The 18,397-nt window shown below is 52.1% G+C and overlaps 1 protein-coding gene across 2 annotated transcripts in view; it reads right to left on the bottom strand.

The window, feature by feature from the left end:
* TMEM51 (transmembrane protein 51) overlaps positions 1–18,397 on the bottom strand; it is a 45,215-nt gene that overhangs the window by 14,354 nt on the left and 12,464 nt on the right. The window lies entirely within an intron of this gene.

Genomic DNA, 18,397 nt, shown 5'->3' on the forward strand with positions numbered 1-18,397 from the left:
GGGACCAGGTTGAAGGGAAGCTGGGCAACCCAGCGTCCCTTGACCTGGTTTACAGGTTAATCCGAGATTCCACTCTCGAGCCAAGTCTGCACCTGTTCTAACTCTGCTGGGACAGCAACTGTGATAAAGGCTAGCACTCTCAGCCTTGCATCAGCAGGCTCTTCTAGTGGCTCAAAGCTACAGTTCCTAAACCCTGGGGACAAAACAAGGCGGATGTCTATTTTATGTGGTCTTTATATGAGGGGCTTTAAACCAAAACCAGGGGTGTGTAGAGGAGAGACCGACTTTGCAGAACCAAAGCCCTCCCTGTGCCCAGGCCTTTATCAGACTGGCCCTGATTCTGGAGACTAGGACACAGGCTGAGAAAGTTTATCCTGCCCATATCTGGACATTTTCTTTTTTAGCTACAGCAAACGCTGCCTCCATAGAAGTGGTTCCCAAACCTTCTGCCAAGAGCCCTTTGGGAACACAGCTGAGCTGTCCAATACTCTCTCCACCCCCTCTTCTCCACTTTCCACCTGCATTTCCTACTTGAAGCATTTTAGCCAGAGCTGCTTTCTCCAGCCCCCTGGCCTCCGCCTGCTTCTGATTTTTAGGAAGTCACTTGTCACACTCAATTCTTTTTCCAACCGTTACATTTTGGAATTGTAGCAACACCCATGAACATTTCCTAAGCACTCACCAACTGCCAGGCACTGTGCTGGGTGCTTTCCATGCATTTTTTATTATTATTAATAATTCTGTTTATTATTTATAAAATTTAGTATATTTCACATATAAATATTCATTAATTAGCTATTATTACTATTTATTTAATATAATTATATTTTGATTTACTCTTTACTATCCTGTTTAAATTTCCCTAAAACCCTAATGAGGAAGTTTCTATAATGATCCCTGTTTTGCAGATGAGGAAACTGAAGTTCAGAGAAGTTAAGGTACCTACTCAAAGTCACACAGCGAATGGTACAGCAAAGGTTCAAACTGGATATGTCTGATTCCAGAGCTAGCATGCCCCACCACCCATTGCCTCCCGTCCCAGTCCCCACACTGCGATGGAGAGTCCCCTCTCCACGCCCCGGCTGCTGGAAGCCCTCCCTAGGCTGACCTCAGCCTCTGTGGTCAGAAGGTAGAATTCCTTGTTTTCCTTCCCCTCATTTCCCCTCCACAAGGACCAGCTTCCCCCGTGTGAGTTACTCAGTCCCCTGTAACCCTGATACTCATCTGGACAGACTTGTAAATAATTGACAATGATGTTTAATCATAAAACCAGAATCGAGGTTAAAATGGGGCAGCCTGCAGGAGAGGAGGAGAAAAACAGCTGAGGGAGGGGAGCTTGCTTTAGAGGGCTTGCGACCTCTTTCACATTGGGAGATAAAACAAGAACTACCCCTGGCTGAGAGCTTACTACCTCCATGGCATAGCCCATGCTTTCCAACATCTTCTCCCTTGTTCCAGCAGCCTGTGAGGGAAGTGCTGCTGTAACCCTCACTTTACAGAGAGGTCAAGGCACAGTCAATGCAAGGGTTGGAGTTAAATCCCTCTCTGTCCAGAGGTGATTAGAACAGACAGAATCGACCTCACAGGGCTGAGGAGTGAATGTTTTATCCACGTTAAGTGTACAGTGCTGGGTATACAGGAAGCGCCAAGACATGGTGCAGCAAGGGAAGGATGACATTTGGATTCCCCCAGCCCACACGCACCACCACCCACTCATTCCCCCAGGTTTTAAAGTCTCCTAGGAACTGAAAAAGACTCATTCTGCTTTCTTTGCAACCAACAGGGGATATTGCAGTGGCCTCTTCATCTACAGATGAGCCCCGACGAAACTGCTGAGGCACAAAACGATTTCTCAGGGGCCTCAGGGTGCACAGCTCGGCTGCCTTTCCTCTCTGCCATCTGACCTGTAAGTGCCAACCAGGACCCAGCTAAGTGCTGGGAAAGGGGTGACCTTTTCAGGGATGTGCCAGACACAGCTGGCTAAGGTGAGATGTCACCTGTAGGGCACAGCTCACCCCCAAGCATAGGGCACCTCCTGAGAGGAGATAACAACTCACTAGCCTGATACTCAGTAGGATGGTTTTGTTTTGCCTGCGCGTGGTTCCCAATATCCACTCTTCCCTTCCTCCATTGTTAAGAAAACTTCGGATGCTCAGTTTCCCGTGGCTTATCCAGCTTCTCGGGCAGCTGGCCGTGCCATGTGACTAAATTCTGGCCGACAGGATAGAAACAGAAGTGAGTATCAGGGGGAGGGTCATTCAGGAAGGGTTCTTAAATGGAAGGGACATGTCTTCCGCCCCGCCCCACCCCTTTCCTACTGGCTGTAATGCAGATATGATGGCTGGATCTCAGCAGCTATGCTGGAACATGAGGTAGACGATGGCAAAGCAACGAGACAGAAGGGGTATGGGTTCCTGGTAATCACAGAGCTAGCCTCCCAGCCCTGGACTGCTGACCTCTGGATTCTGTTTACTTGGGAGAAAAACAAAGATTTATTTTATTGAATTTACAGTTACTTAGGGCTTTTTACCACCTGAACCAGCCCAGACATGGTGAATAGTAACAGTGAATTTATTTGTAAGACTCCGTATGGTCTTTCCGAGACAGCCAGAGCCAGAGGTGGGGAAAGAGGGGAGCCTGAGCAAAGAAGCCAAGAAGGGCTCCCCAGGCAGAGGAAGAGGTCCCCAGAAGGTACAGGGTTCAGAACTTCCAGGAGGAGGTGTCAAACAAGGAGGGGCAGCAGTTAGTCTCAAGCACCCTAGAGAAGTTCAGAAGATGCTGTTGTTCCTGCCCACTCCTAATCCTAGTGCAACAGCACTCTAGTTTTCCTTGGCCAGGGCCTCTCCACTCTCAGCCCAGGTGTCTGACCCAAACTCTGGCTCCACGGGTGGGCATATGCCCCAGGTCTGGCCAATCAGGGCATTGTATGCCCCTGGGATGGTTGCCCTGGGGAGGAAAGATAAAATGGAATGGGGGAGGGGAGAAAAAAAGAAAACGAAATAATAACAACAATAATAAAACAAGAGAGTGGCCCAGCAAGGCCCACAGATGAGGATGTGGCACAAAGTAAGGGCTGGATTAACCCAACCTTCTGAGCTGAGGCCCAGCACCTCTGCCTACCGCCCCACAAAGAAATGCTGGTTCCCCAGTTCCACAACAACCCAGCCGTGAGAAGCCACAGAGCTGAATGCGGCCAGCGTAATCCCAAGCTGATTGCGGTAGGAATGGACCGATGGCTGCTCAGCTCCACTGGGCGGTGCGAGTGACACCCATCACACCCAGGTGGCTGTTGGGATGGCCAGTGGGAATTCGCTGTATGCAAGGGCTGCACTGTCCAATACAATGGCCACTAGCCACGGGTGGCAAGGGAGCTCTTCAAGTGTGGCTGGTCTGCAGTGAGATGTGCTGTAGAAGTGTAAGATACGCAGCAGATTTCAAAGACTTAGAAAGAATAAGAATATCTCATTAACATTTTAAATTAATTCCATGCTGAAATGATCTATTTCAGATATACTGAGTTAAATAAAATATATTATTAAAATTAACTTAGCCTGTTTCTTTGTACCTTTTAAAAACATATGGTTCCCATTTAAAAGTTAAATTTAAAATTACATATGGGGCTCACATTCTATTTCTATTGGACAGGGCTGTTCTGAAATGTTAGCTCTCGAGGGTGGGAATTTCTGTCTGCTTTGTTTGTGGCTTTCTCTCAGTCCTGGAACGGGCCTGGTCCATGCAGGAGGAGCTGAATAAATGTTCACTGAGCGAATGCAAAGCATGACGGGGAATTCCCTGGGGATCCAGTGGCTAGGACTCGGCACTTTCCCTGCCGTGGGCCTGGATTCGATCCCTGGTCGAAGAACTAAGATCCTGCAAGCCACGTGGTGAGGCCAAGAAAAAAAAAAAAACTTAAAAAAAAAAAAAGCATGACATAGTGGTATCAGGGAATTTAATAAAAGAAAGAGTAGGAGACTTCCCTGGTGGTCCAGTGGTAAAGAATCCGCTTTCCAGTCCAGGGGATGCAGGTTCGATCCCTGGTCGGGAACTAAGATCCCACATGCCGCAGGGCAACGAAGCCCACGCGCCACAACTAGAGAGCCCGCATGCTGCAAACTATAGAGCCCACGTGCTCTGGAGCTCGCACACCACAACTGCAGAGCCCACACACCCTGGAGCCCTTGCACCACAACTTAGGGAGAAGCCCGCGTGCCACAATGAAGGTCCTGCGTGCCACAACAAAGACCCGACGCAGCCAAAAAATTTTTTAAAATAAATAAAAAAATAAATAAAATTAAAAAAAATTAAATAAAAGAATGAGTAGCTGACCTAGTGGTGTCATGAAAAATATAGAGTCCGTTGGACCTTTGTTCAATTCGGTACACCCATCCCTGGCAATGCACTTCACCTCTGCAAGCCTCAGTTTCCACATTTGTAAAAGGGAGATGCTGCTTCTGAGGATCCAGTGACGTAACCAAGGCCAGGTCTGGCCCAGAATTGGAGACTGCTCGCTGCCCCCACCATATGTGTGGGAAACCTGGGAAGGTGAGAGGCTGGAGGGCTCTGCCGAGGAGCTGTTGCTCTTCTGGGTGAGTGAACGATAAACCCCAGTGACGTGCCAGGTTGTGGCCTCCGGCAGCTGCTAAGAGGTGCCTCTACTGCTCCCGCTGCTGGAACCGCAGCCCGTTTCCCCGTCCAGACGGGCAGCAGCAGCTTGGAGACAGGCCCAGAGCTGGTGTCAGCAGTGACTGAGGACCAGGGGAGGCACCCTCCGTGGGCACGTGTCATGGCCCTGATTGACGAATCCCCAGGGTGACAGGACAGCTGTTTTCAGAGGCCTTTCCAGAGAAGAAATTAGTGGTGAAACATGACCTGCATTTCAGATGGGCTCTGTGAGAACACGGAGGCCGGGGAAGGTGGGGAAAGTGGCTACGGCGACGCCCAGCAGGGGCTCCCAGGGCCAGGTGAGATGCTGGGGATGAGCGACTGCTCATCCTCTGACCGTCAACACAGATGAAAATCTAATAAACACCCATGGACACCCCCCGCCGCCGCCAAGAGGGTCTGTTAGCTTCCTGTTGCTGCTGTAATGCTGAAAGAAATTACCATAAATTTAGCGGCTTAAAGCAGCAAAAATTCATTCTCTTACAGTTCTGGAGGTCAGAGGTCTAAAATCAAGGTATGAGCAGGGCTGCATTGCTTCTGGAAGGTTTAGGAGAGAATCCGTTTCCTCACCTGCTTCAGCTTCTAGAGGCCGCCTGCCATCCTTGGCCCCTCCTCTCCATCTCCCAACCTCCGCTTCTGTCGTCACATTTCCTTCTCTGACTCTGACCCTCCTGCCTCCCACTTGAAAGCATTCTTGTGACTACATCATGCCCATCTGGATAATGTGAATCTGCAGAGGCCCTTTAACCATATAAAGTAACGTATTCACAGGTTCTGGGATTAGGATGTGAACATCTTTTGGGAGGGGAGGGTCATGATTCATTCCTAATTTCATTATTCAGCATACCCTAAGGGCCCCCAGGCACACTCCTGTACATCAGGGGTTCACTGGCGTTTCACTGACTGCCAGGAAAAGCATCCCCACTCAGGTATCAGGATCGCCTGGATATAGACTAGGTGTGTCATTACAAATGGGGGCGAGGATTACATATTTTACAAGAGGGCCTTTTGTTTTCAGAAACCTGCATCTTTCAGTCATGATAAGAACAGCTAACCTGCACTGAATGCTTACTCTGAGCCTGGATTATCTCATTTAATCTTTACAAACACGCTGCCACCATCCCCGTGTTACAGAGGCCCAGAGAGGTTACGTGACTTGCCCAAAGCCTCACGTTAATAAGTAGCAGAATGAGGCTGTGAACCAGATAGTCTGAGTCCAGAGTCCCCCTAAAATCCTGCCTCTCACCTGCCCCCAAGCCATGCTTTAAAGAATGAGTTTTTAAACATCTACACGCTGCTTCCATGAACACGACAATCCTTTGTCTAATATCAGAATCAGAGATTTGCTGATGACAGAGATGGAACAGATGTGTCCAGGACCACTCAGTGACAAAGATGCAAGTCAGTGTCTTAATTAACCTGCTTAGAGCTAAGGGTCCAGGCCTTAGCTGACCCTGCACCTCTCCTGGCCTCGCTCAGCCCCTGGGACTGGGGGCTCATGGGGCTGCCTGAAGCCCCGTCTCATGTGCAAGGACTCTGCCCCTCTCTGCACTGCCACAGCACAGTGTTAGGGGTTGTGACCCAACACCCACACTCAGAGCCCTTCCTGGGCCTGAGCACCGAGCTGGACACTCTCACACATCATCTTTGTAGCCCGAATCATCAAAGCTCTCTCTGGCTGCTGCCTCATCCCCACTGTAAGAGGAGGGAAGGGGGTCGAGGATGGGGAACAGTCAGAGACGACAGCCTCTGTCCAGATTCGAACCGGGATCATCTACCCGGAAGCCCCACAGTGGGTGTCACGGTCTCCAGTGCATCTGTGGGTGTTCCGGTCATGTCCCTTGTCCCCCTCAGGCCAGGAGCTACGCCCCATCATCTCTGCCCCACAAGGGGCCTGGACAACACAGGAGTTTATTAAATATATGCAAGGTCTGGCCCTTAATCTACCTTGCAGGGTGTTTAGATCTGAAGATCAGCTGAGGAATCATAACTCCATGCGTTTTGGCATAGCACGTTATCACCGAAGCAAAGGTAGCCAGAGCAGGTGAGGGTGATCAAGGGTTGCCTCTAGGTGGTTAGCAGGAAATAGAGGGCGGGAGAACCAGGCCTGTCCTTGAAAACGTTATCGCCAAGGTTATAATGTACATCTAGCAAACGGATACACACAGAGCAAGAAAGGAAGCAGGAAGGGAATGCCCTGGAAGGGAATGCACTGGAAGGGCATGTGGTGTCAGGGGACAGGCAGACATGCCCGAGGGGACTGCCGTCTGTGCCCTGTGGGCCAGGCACTGTGGCAGGCACCGAGATAGCCAGCAGCAGCAAAACGTCCTCAGCCTTGTACACCCAAGAGGGGCAAAAGAGAAGAAAAACTAGGAGAACTGACAAATTGGGGAGGGGGACAGGAAGGAAAAAAGAGGCACAAACAACCCAAAGAAGGAGAGAAAAGTGAACAAAAATGGAGTGGACACCATGAAATAATGGCAGGAGGAAGAAAGGAGAGGAGAGGCAGGAGTAATGAAGGTCTAGTCCCTGATGAGGCAGGGGAGTTGGGAGGGGGGGGGGGGGGGGAGGGGAGGGGTGGGGGAGGGGAGGGGGTTGGGGGGATTCTTTGAAAGGAAAGGTGGATCTGGTGCTGGGCCTCACGCTCTCACTCCGCGGCGGCTGCCTCTCTGGTCAAACAGCCGGGCCTCTGCCGTGCTGGCTGCTGTCGCAGGGACCTGCCCAGCGCACGGTTTGTGTGTACAGACACAGTCACGGAGAGCCCTAGATCGGGGTCGCTGGGACCCACACTGGCCACCCTGCATTCATCGCGGCGGTTGCCCGAGCACAAAGGGGACAAGCGAGCTGCGCCCTGGGGAGCGGCCATGCTCCAGGAGGGCCACCTCCTGCTTGGCCCAGGCTGACCTCACACCTCACCTGCATACTGGCCACAGAGGCTTCCTCCACGGCCTCCCTGCCTCCCGGCCTCCCGGCCTGCCATCTCTCCACTGCTCTCAGGGGGCTCTTTCCCAAAGGCAAATGTGATCACACCACCGGCGTCAAGACCCCTCCATGGCTCCCCAGGGCCCTCAGGATAAAGCCCTGCTCACAGGCCCCTGGCACCTGCCTGCCGCCCCCCTGGGGCCTGCTGATTTCCATGCAGTTCCCACGCACACTCTCATGGCATCCTCCCCACGACCCAATGTCCGCAGATAACGTAACTGGGGCTGGGAGAAGGCTCCGTGACCTCTGCAGTCTCCCACTGGCGGAGTCGCCGTCCTCCTCACCAGGGCTGGAAACCCTGCTCGTCCGTGACTCCTGGCTCTACCTCGTCCAGGCCCGAGGCCCACCCACGCGTCCTGCTCTTCCTCCTTTTCTGTTTCCACTGCTGCCGCTGCGGGGTGAGCCCTCCCACCTCCCTGTGCCCACCTGGCTCCCTGCCCCAGCCTCGCCTTCCTGTCCAGTTCCTCCAGCGTGCTCTTGCCGTTCTGAGCTCCAGGAACAGCCTTTTTCATTCTGTCTCTCGCCTGCTCAGAAGCTGTCAGGGGCGCCCCTGTGCCAAAGAGTCTAAGGCCGAACCCCTTAGCTCAGTGTTCAGGCTCTGCTCCAGCTGGGGGATCTGGGAAAACAGGTACAGAGGAGTCCCGGGGAGCCTTCCTAATGCACCCCTCCTCGCTAAGGTTCCAGGCAGGAGGCCAAACCCCTCGGGGGGCTGGGGAGAGGGCTGGCCGATGGAGACCACAGCTGGATTCCAGCTGTGGGCGCCCTCAGTGCTGCCAGAACTGACCTCCCAGACCTGCCGCTCCTCCCTTGGGGTCCTACAGAGGCGGGGCCTCATTCTTTCCACTTGGGGGGCTCCCTGAGCCCTCGTAAAGGACAGGAGCATGGTGAGGGAAGGAGGGCCCCCCCATGGCAGCACTGCATACCTGAGGCTGCATTGAAACCGGACCTCCCCAAAGCTGTGAAAATGATGCCGATCCTGCCCTCGGTTCGGCCCGTGAAAGCAGATGAAACCAGTACTCCTCACGCCTCGGAGTTCACAGACCAGTAAAATCCCTCCTGCTGTTTTGAGAAGACTGCCATTGGGTTGCTACCTTTCTCTTCCACTCAGTAAGGGCATCGAAGCCAAACGAAAGCATCCTGCCCTCTGCTACTGCTATCCTTCCAGAGCAGGAAGACCGAGGTAACAGTAAAGACAGGAAGAGAGAACCTTGGAGTAGAGGACACACTCTCAAAATGAAATCAATTCTGATTTCAGGGAAGTTTAATACATTGTCTTTCGCCTTCTAATTTTGTTAAACTACGTCCCCTTTGTCCGCCACTGTAACCAACCTCACATACGGATGCGTCCAAGAGAAAAAAAAAATCAGGAACATAAGCTGTGACTGTGCGTTACATTGGAGATCTGACATTAAAATCCCAGTAATTTAAGAAGAGACTATTATAAAAGGATTTTTTCCATTTACAAAAAGCCTTGGGCCTCAGTTTTCCCATCTGTGAAATAAGAGGTTGGGTGGAACTAGGTAATCCCAATGTGTCCTCTGGCACTGAAATCCTGGATTCCTTGAGTTGGTCCCAGTTAGAGAGGCTGCCTGCCTCACAATGTGCGGTTTTGGAGAAAAGAAAGACTATCACACTTTATAGAGGAATAAGGTTTTAGGCCGCTTGCCCACCCTCCCTCCCCTCCCCCTTCCCCCCTCCCGCTGGGTGTGACCTCCAGTGAGTGGGAACAGATTTGGCAAAACAAACAGATGCCCTCCTCCGTGTGCAGCTCAGCGCTCCCAGGTTCTGAGCATTTCCCTAGCATCCCTTCTGGGGTGAGACGGGATACAGGAAATCTGCATACTGCATATGCACAGTGTACTGCCTGGACAGCTGTGCAGCAAATTGGTAACACTGGTTCCCTTTGGGTTGTAGGGCTGGGGTGAGGGGGGGGGGTCTGCATGTCTGACTTTCTATGCCTCTACACCAGGGTTTCCCCACCTCGGCACCATTGCCGTGTTGGGCCCAATAATTCTTTGCTGGGGGGCTGTCCTGTGCATCATAGGCTATTTAGCAGCATCTCTGGTCTCCACCCACTAGACGCCAATAGCATCTTGATCCCAGCTGGGACCTTGCCAAATGTCCCTTAGATTGGGGATGGGGTGGCAGCACACCCTGGGCTGAGAACCACTGCTCTAGACTATTGGTTTAAAATATTTTAAAATGAAGCACATACAAGAATATTTATTAAGATTAGGAAGGATAAAAAGGATTATGAAGGATATCTATATACAACACCTCAGCAAGTGTCGTCAGTCTACTTGCCCACGGTTCTCAAACCTACTTCCTGCCTCTTCCATTGCTGCCACTGTCACCTGTGCGATTACATCGCCTCCTACCTGGCCTCCCTGCTGCCACTCTGGCCCCAGCAAGTCTTCTCCACACAGACAAAATGAGCTTCTGGAAGATTCCTTTAGTCATGTCACTCTCCTGCCTGCCTTCCTACTGCCTTCAAGAATAAAATCCAAACTCCCCACCTGCCTTCCAGGCCCTCTGCCACCTGGACCCTGGCTCCCTCTGTCTTCCGGTACTGGCCACTCACAGTGTGGTCCAGCAGCCTCGGTGGCCCTGGAGCTAGTTAGAAAAGCAGAACCTCAGATCCACCTGGACCTGCTGGTGCAGCACCTGCATTTCCACAGGTGAGGTGCAGGTGCATCTCAAGTCTCTGAAGAGCTGCTCCAGTCTGCCCCTCACCCCCACCCCATGCTCCAACCACTCTGCCCTCATCACTGGCTCCCTCTCATCTGTCACTTAAATGTCACTATCGCAGTTCCAAGCCAGATGTTTGCAAGCATTTCCCCATGTGAGCCTACCTCTTAGCTCCCTGTTGCTTTGGGACACAGCTATGATGGCAACCTGAATTCATCTTGTTTGTTTATGTTATGTTTTGTCTGCCTCCCCCCCTCCCCCTCATATCCCACAACCCAGAGTAAGCTCCAGAGGGCAGGTACAGGGCAGACAGCACCGGGCACATAGAAGATGCTCTGCAAATATTTTTGGAATTAATAACAGCCACAAGTATTGTGCCCTTACTATGTGGCATTAACTTTTCTTTACATGGGTTATCTTGTTTATTTTTCATGAAACCTATGAGGTAAGATAGGTACTATTTATGATAATCCCCATTTTGCAGATGAGGAAATAGAGGCACATTAGACACACGGTCTCATAGATGGTAACAGGCAGAGCAGGGGTTCCACCTGGAGTGGAGTGGGGAGCGATCTAGCCCCTGTAACTACACCTGCTACCACTGCACAATCCCGCCCTCTTATTCATAAATCAAACAGCACTCTACATGTACGAGGGGTGCCTGACATTGAGAAGAATTTCCTAGTGAATACTTCTATAAAATAAAGAATTCTGCTGTTGGGGAATCATAATCCCTTCATGTGCTTTTTGGGTAAATTGCATCTTTGTATTCGGAATCTGTGTAAGCAAGGTCTGTCTATCCATATGTTCCCAACGACTGTTGCTATGAAACATTTTACTTCCAGACATGAGTCCAGAAACAAGCCCAACACGGAAGACCCAGGGGCCACTCAAGCTAGGAACAGTTGTTATTTCTGTGCCCTCTGTCGGCTGGCACACCTTCACCCCTCACCACCACCTGGTAAGTAACCGGTGTCTGGCCTCTCCCTCACTCCAAGAAGCATCAACTACATTCCCTGGCACTAGGGGCTGTACCAGGTACCCCCAGCATCGCAGCCCCGGGACACTTTGGGGGAGGCTTATGACCTTGTTCAACCTCCCTGAGAGTCAAGGCCGTGTGCCCCCAGCATCACGTTGGCAGCACAATCACTTGAATATCCTAAGGACGGTGCCAGGCTGCCTTTAGGAGTTATCCTCCTTAATTTAATCCTCAGGACAAGTCTTTACATAGGGAACACAGGGTCTCAATTTTGCAAATGAAGAAACTGAAGCTCAGAGAGGTGAACTAATTAGCCCAAGGTCACACAGCCAGTCAGGGAGAGACCCAGAGCTTGAACAGTTCAACTCAGAGTGGGGCTGGCAAACTGATAATCCCGTTAGCTCATGCTTGTTGAATCTGTACTGTGTACCAGGCACTGGACTAAGACCTTTACTGCCTCATCTCACAACAGCCTCATGAGGTGGGTGCCACAATTGTGCCCATTTCATAGACGAGGAAACCGAGGCTCAGAGAGGCAGACTGGCACCTCTTCAGGCCAAGAAGAGCACAGGGGTTGGACTCCAGAAGAGACACGCTGTGCTGTGTGGCCCCTCTGCTTTCAGCCTAGTGCGGTCACACATTTTTCATTTATAAACCAGCCTTCACAGAGTCTCATGCAGGCAGCTGGATGTCACGGTTTAATGGCCTGCCTTTTATTTTTTTTTTATTTTTGTTTTCAACCCAAACGAAACAGAGCAGCTTGAGAAACCCACACTGTGGTTCCCAAGATGCAGGCAAAAAAACAAAAAACAACAACAAAAAAACCCAACAACAAAAACAGAAATCCAAAAAATCAACAAACAAAAGGGTTGTATGTCCACCTTGAGCTCAGTCTTGTCTAGCACCTGCTGCCACCCCACCCCCCAACCTGAGAGCCAGCGGCAAGAAGCCTGCCATCCATTTAGACATGACAGGGACGGTCAGCCCCGAGTCGCTTCCAATAGAGTAAACATGATGGTTAGGAAACACGGGACAAGGCGGGGAACAAGGCTTTGAGTTTTTAAAATGAGAGAATCCACGAGAGGGTTTAATCACAGAACTTCAGGTTCCCTGCACATGGTTCAAAAGGCTCTTTTCTCTGCCTGTTGCCCCAGGCCGCCCTGCAGACCGTCCTATCACTTCCTCGAAGGCATGAAGGACAACCTCCCATCCTCTCTAACCCACCCGGCTCAGTCACGAACAGAGAGGTGTGCAAGCTTGCAGTGATGGTAAATAAAGCTGACCAGGCTTATGGGCTTACTGTGTGCCACATACACACCGACTCATTTCATCCTCACAACAGCCTTTTAAGGTCGGGATTAGCGCCCCCATTTTACAGATGAGGAAACCGAGGCGGTTAAGCAGCTTGCCCAGGGTTCCACAGTTGGCAGAGCCAGGATGTGAACCCACTTTCAGAACCAGTACACACAGCCTTCCTGAGGAAGGGCAAATCTCTTGTTCAACTAGTGATGGATTCTCATTCCAGTGCATGGGGGTCTTCTGTAATGATCCCCATCCCACAAAGCTGATGGCAGTGTGGTGCAGTGAAAAGCCTCAGGAGTTAGGCAGACCCCAGTTTTGATTCCAGCTCCACACAGTCCTGGCTGTGTGACTTTGGACCAGGGACTTGACCTCTCTGAGCCTCAGTTTTGGCTCTGTAAAATGAGGATAAGAATAGCACCTATGCCCATAGGGTTATTATAAGCATTAAATTAGGTAATAGTAATTGTAACAGCCAACATTTGCTAAATGCTTCCCTTGCTCAAGGCACTGCGAAGAAGTATTGTCATCTTCTTCGTTTCACAGATAAGGAGCACAGAGAGGTTAAGTCACTTGCACAAAGACACACAGCTAATTGTGGAGATGTGGGGCTTGAGCCTAGGCTGACTCTGAGCTGAGGTGCCTAAGAACATCCTCTTATAAAATTCAACGTATACACAAAACGGTATAACACAACAGCTCCTCAACACACAGCCAAAGTCATGATTTTCTGGAGGGCAGGGAGACAGAACCCAGAGAGGGCCTGTCTAGCTCTGCCTGATGCCCAGCGCCTGGCAGGCGTCCGCAGCCCTGTGCGGGAGTCCTGCCCTCTGTCCCCAGTACAGCAGACCCTGTGATGCCCGGCACATGGCCAGGATCAGCCCGGTAACTGAGGGTGCTTTGTGCGTGGCTTAGAGCCGCTCCTGCCGGTTATCAGGAGTCAGTCCCGGGACCAGACTTTGACCCCAGTTAGGTTTATGCTTCAAAACAGACTCACAGCAAATGTTCAACATCTTCAAAGACTCAACTGTCCTGGCCAGAAGAGACTTTAGCAATTAGAGTCTGGGGTGCCCACCCCAGGCTGAAGGTCGATGCTGTCTGTGGTACTTGCTGAAAATGCAGATGGCCCTGGGCCCCACCCAAGACTGCTGACTCTGAGTTGCCAGGGCTGGGGTAGAGGCATCTGGTCATTTACTTGTTTACTTAAAGTATAATTTATATCTAGTAGATTGCATAGATCTTCGTGTACAGTTTGATAAGTTTTAACAACATATATGCATGTAACCACTGCTGAGATCAAGATACAAGCCCCTCCCAGGAAGCTCCCTGTGTGCGCGTTCCTCCAATCATCCCCCACCCCAGGCAATCACAGATCTGCTTTTTGTCACTATAGCTTAGTTTTGCCTGTACTAGGAATTTATATAAATGGACCAATACGGCGTGTGTTCTGTCCGCCTTCTTTTGTTCATCCGCGGTGTTGCCTGTGTCTGTAGTTCGTTTGCTTCCTTTCTCTTGCTCAGAAGTCCGTTGTGTGGCTACACCACAGTTTGTTAATCTGGTCACCTTCTGGTGGACACCTGGGCTGCTTTCTCGTTTGGGCCACTGGGTATAAGCTGCGATGAATATACGTGTGAGAGTTTGGGTGGGTCGCTGTTGGCCTTTCTCTCCATAAATACCCAGCAGTGGAATTGCTGGGGCACAGGGAGAAGCATTTACTTTCACCCTCTCTCTGGGTGCTGCAGCCCAGTTGGGGTGGGATTCCCTAGTCTATCTAGGGGAGAAGCCCTCTATCTAGGGGAGAAGCCCCCAGAGGTTACTGGACCTGTTCTGGGTCACAGAGGAATCCGTCCTCCTATCCAATGATCTGAGTCATTCCACATTTTGATTCACATGTAGCTTTGAAAGCTGAACCCGTGGAGTTCTGACTGATGACGTCAGCTGTTCACACCAGGCTGAAAAGCCCATGGAGATAACACAAGGAGTGTTCTGGTTGCCGAAGCTTTGACTAAGGTTCATGCCTCCTTCCCCAGCGTCTACAGGTTGCATGTGATGAAAATACATCATTCACAGCCCTTCCTCTAAACCCCACCGGGGACCCGCAGGGAGCCCCAATGCCAATTTAGCAGAGGCAGTAAAGCAACGTGGGTAGAGTCAGTGGTGATTAGAATCCAGGTCTGCCTGGGTGGCCTTAGGCAAACCGCTTCCCCTTTCTGAGCCTTGCTCTCCTCATCTGTAAAATGGGGGCACCCGCAGTACTAATCGTGGCACTGGAGTAAGGACTAAGCAACCGGAGGTGTATAAAAGGAGGTGGCCGTGGCTGACTGAGCAGCAGGCGGGGGTCAGGGAGCGGAACTTGGGCCCCGCTATTATCTGAGAACCCCTGCATCCCCTACCTGACAGAGGTGGGGAGGGGGTCTTGCTAAACACGCAGATTGGAGGGCCGCCTTGTGGACTTACAGAGCAGAGTCTGGGGTGGGGCCCGGGACCTGCTGTTGGCAAAGCTCCCTGAGTGATTCCGATGCTTACGGATGCCTTAGAACCCTCATCCTGAGTGTGGACCAAGGCGGAGCCTGGGAAGTCAGCTGGGCATGAGGATGCAGAGACAGGCAGGGTGGAAGGACCCAGTGCGGGAGCTGAGGCTTGCAAGAGCTACAGCTAAGAGCTGGGCCAGGGAGGACCAGGGACTGATGTATTCCTTCACCAAGACTGCCTCTCAGCTCTGCCCCAGGGATTCTGGCCACACATGCCTCACGCGGCCTGTGGGTCAACTCAGCAGAGTCCTACCACCTTCGCAAGGGTTAGAAGTTCTGGCTCTGGAGCTAAGAGGTTCTAGGTTCGACTCCCAGCTTCACAGCTTCCTGGTTATGAACTTGAGCAAGTTACTTCAGCTGAGCTGTAAAAGGGGCATAATATAAAGTGTGTCTCTCTAATGGAGCTGCCAGAGGAAGCCATGAGCTCGAGCGGGTAGGGCACGTACCACCATGCCAGGCAGCCTTCAGCCAGTTGGTACTGATGCAGCACTAGGAGCTTATTTCGCTTCCACTTTAGGTTTGGAGGATGCAGCTGGTGACTGTGGACAACTGAGAAATACTCCCGGACGCACGGGGCCTGGGCACAGAGGACATGGCCCTCTCGTGCGCACGGCTGTTCCTTCCAGCTGTGTTCTCCCTCCTTTCGGTCTCAGCTTGAATCCACCTTGTCCGTGATGCTCCTAATACACCCGTTTGCTTGGCTCTCTACAGCTAAATGGTGGGGTCTCCTGAGAGCCAGGGGGGCCCAGCTCTGCAACCTAGGGAGGGAGGGGAGCAAGCGACTTCGCTGAGTCTCAGTTTCCTCATCTGTAAAGTGGGCGTCATAACAGAACGACCCTTAGTGCAATGTTGTGGGACTTAAGGAAAACAACCCAGAGAAGCCAGGTAACCCGGTGCCTGGCCTGTAGTAAGTGCTCAATAAATGTTACCACAAACACTGTGGTCTGGTGTTGAGTAGCCTGTGTCACCCTCCCTCCTGCCAGAGACTAGAAGCTCCATGAGGACAGGGCCCATGTCACACAAAACTACCCCTGAACCGGCGTCCAGGGCCGCAGGATGTCCTCCAGCCGCCCTGACCAGGGAGGCGGCCACTCACTGTACCTCAGGATCCCTCCCCGGGAGGCTGAGAGTCCCCCGCGGTGAAGGGTGTTGAGGGTGTGCCGTGGCTCTAGGTGGCCGATGGCAGCAGCCACGCTGGGGGAGGTAGGATTCACGACGCCCAGGCGGGTTGAGCGGAACCAGGAAGGACCCCGTGTGCATCCCATCCGAGGCCCTGGACCCAGGAGAGGAGGCCGGGGTCGTGCGGGGTGAGGGTTACTGTAAGACAAGTATTTTAGTGCCCGGTGTGGGGCACGGGGACCTGGGGAGGGGCTGGGGACACCTCCTCCCAACCCGTCAAGGCCAACATTCTCATCCACGTGGGACACAGACCCAGGAAAGGGGGGCCCCCAGAGAAACTTGGCCCAAGGTCCCTGACAGCAAGGGGCCGACCCAGGATTCAAACCCGTGTCTCTAAGGCTCTAACACCGCGTTCTTACGTTTGCCTCCTAGCAGGGTGCAAATCTTAAACGAACCCTCTGCCGAATCCAAAACGAATGAACCCCTTACAGAAGGTCCCAGGGAGACCACTTCCAGCCCCATCACCAAAGAACCACACTCACAGGCCCTCCCTCCAGTCTCTAACCAACGGCCTTTGCAATCCAGCTGTTTCCACAGAAAAGCTGCTTTTGCTGGTCCGTGTCCTTCGTCATACATCACAGATATCCTCCTTTGTCCACATCATTCCAACATCATCCTTCCCCGCCCCCGCTCCTCCAGACTTCCTAATTATAGTGTGAGAGGCCACCATTCTCCCGGTGACCTGGGCTTGAAATCTCAGTGTGCTTGAGCATTCCTTCTCCTCCCTACTCCATCCCCAACCCAGACACACCCCCAGGTCTTAAACTGGCAGCCTAAGGGCTGTATCTGGCCCATGGACATGTCTTACTTAGTCCGTGAAGTGTTATTTATTTTATATGCTATAGAGTAGTTGCCAACACTGAGAACATGGTGACCTCATACACAAAACTTGAAAACTGGGTAGCCCTGGCCCCAGTTCTCACATGTAACAGGCAGCCGGTGCTGTGTCACAGCTGTCTCCTATGGAAGGGGCCTGCCTTCCACTCTGCCACAGTCCCCACCACTCCCTGTTGCCTCATGTCTGGCCAGACTCTCTCCTTAACACCCGCTGCTGCATCCTTTTAGACATGCGCATTTGCAGCCCCTGCTCACTTCCACACCCCCTTGGTCCCCAAACTTGTTTCTTCTTCCTTCTCAAAGCCTTTCTTTGCAGTGATTCTTCCCACCCTAACCATCTCCCTCCTATTCCTCAGGCCTGGTTGATTGCGAGAATTACTAAAACCTGCTTCTCTAAGGCTTTCTCAGCCTATAAGTGCAGCCACGCCAACCCTCCAGCCACTGTGTCTGTCAAAACGTCAAAGGAGTCCCTCAGAGCCTACAGGACAAAGTCCCATCTCCCGGGAGGGTGTGGTCTGCCCCCGCTCAACCTTACTTCCCATGTTCCTTGAGTGACCACTGTGTGCAGGGCCCTGTACCAGGCACCAACGATTCCAGCATGGGTAAAAACGTCCTCTCTCCCAGGAGGAAGATGGGTGCAACATCAGGGACAGGTCCGAGGGAGGGAAACGGTCCTGATGTCGCCCCTGAGGTCACGTAGGTCTGCCTCCCCGTCTCTGCACACTGTGAGTCTCTCTGCCTCGGCCTTCTCCCCTCCCCCAGCTAACCAGGAAGGCCGCGCATCCTGGTTGGTTCCACATCCAACTGATTCCCCTTCCCCCACAGCCAGCAGGAAGCAGCTCTCCTTTGAGCTGTCAATGCAGGTCCTCTGTCTTAGCCAACTGCCACCAGCAGCTCTCGGATGTCTTGAGGGTCTCTTTTTCCTTCCCACTTTCTCTCTTTAACTGAATTTAAAGTTAAGCAGGCGGGGGACTGCCCTCGTGGTCCAGTGGTAAAGAATCCGCCTTACAATGCAGGGGACGCAGGTTCGATCCCTGGTCAGGGAACTAAGATCCCACATGACGCGTGGCAACTAAGCCCGCGCCGCAACTACTGAGCTCACGTGCCTCAACTAGAGAGGCTGCATGTCACAAACTACAGAGCCCACACGCCACAACTACAGAAGAGAAAACCGGCATGTTACAACTAGAGAGAAGCCCACACACCGCAACGAAAGGTCCCACGTGCCGCAACTAAGACC

This window comes from Aethalodelphis obliquidens, unplaced genomic scaffold (assembly GCF_003676395.1).
Source record: "Aethalodelphis obliquidens isolate GAN/ISIS:26980383/991018 unplaced genomic scaffold, ASM367639v1 scaffold9, whole genome shotgun sequence".
NCBI lineage: Eukaryota > Metazoa > Chordata > Mammalia > Artiodactyla > Delphinidae > Aethalodelphis > Aethalodelphis obliquidens.